This window comes from Nematolebias whitei, chromosome 4, assembly GCF_014905685.2.
Source record: "Nematolebias whitei isolate Nwh7 chromosome 4, NemWhi1, whole genome shotgun sequence".
NCBI classification, from domain to species: domain Eukaryota; kingdom Metazoa; phylum Chordata; class Actinopteri; order Cyprinodontiformes; family Rivulidae; genus Nematolebias; species Nematolebias whitei.
In genome coordinates, this window is record NC_056501.1 from 34,710,314 (window position 1) to 34,711,580 (window position 1,267).

Consider the following 1,267-nt stretch of genomic DNA (forward strand, 5'->3'; position numbering starts at 1 on the left):
TTAAACAGGGGTGGAGGCCTCCGGGTTCAACTGTCCCCCTCTTACAATGCTGTGATTGCTAGTATCACTCAGCCCTCTGTGAACAGTAAACAGCCATCAGTGTGCTAATGATCCATTGTTAGGCTGATGGTCCTTCTTGAGCATGTGATCAGCTGGTTTTGGTTGTCAGCAGCAAAACTGGTTGATCCACCCTGAGACGGTGCTATTTAAGAGACTGAGCTGAATACAGCACCTCAGACTGAGGAAGTCTCTCGGATGAGAGACGAAACGTTTCTACATTTTTTTGTTGATTTGCTTTGTTTTGTTTTTTTTTGAATGTCCAGAGGACCAGATTTAACTTTTTTAGATTTTTCTACCTGGATTATTGAGCATGCATCAGGATAAGAATACAATAAATAAATAAAAATAAATAAAATGTATTTTAGCAAATATAGTCTACACTTCTGAAAACAACACGCATAACTTTTGTTTTAGCTCTTGCTTTTTTTCCAACCTGTAGCATGGTTGATGTGTTTTGCAGATGGCCTCTTCACCCATCAGGGCTCTACTTGTTCAGTTTTCATTCCTAGAACAACAAAAATGGCTGCGTGACCAAAGACTGTTGCTTTGATTTGACATGGGTGACTTACTACACTGCCCAGAATAATATAGCCAGAGCTTTATAAAAAGAACACATTTAAATTCACAAACAATTTAGAAACCTTTAGTTATGGTAAGTTAAACAATGCTTCACTAATTAGGCAAATGTAAATGAAGGCATTGTTCCTTGAAACAATACATTCCACACATATACCCTTTGCCTGCCAAAGCTTTAGATCATCATTTGTTGCAGTTTGTCAGTGCTCAGAGTGTGTGATGGGGATGACTTGTAGCTACTACCAGACATAATTTTACCTCAATATCTGCACAAATGCATGAATTATATTTACTCTGGTGGTTGAATAGCTGGCAGCACGGTGGCACAACTGGTAGAGCTGCTGCCTCTCAGCGAACAGGTCCCTGGTTCAAACCCCGGTCCAGGTGCCTTCTGGGTGGAGTTTGCATGTTCTCTCCGTGCATGCGTGGGTTTTCTCCGGGTACTCCGGTTTCCTCCCACAGACCAAAAACATGCATGTTAGGCTGATTGGTAACTCTATAAATTGTCCCTAGGTGTGAGTGAGAGAGTGAATGGTTGTTTGTCTCGTTTGTCTCTATGTGGCCCTGTGATGGACTTGCGACCCGTCCAGGGTGTACCCCGCCCCTCGCACAGTGATTGCTGGACATGGGC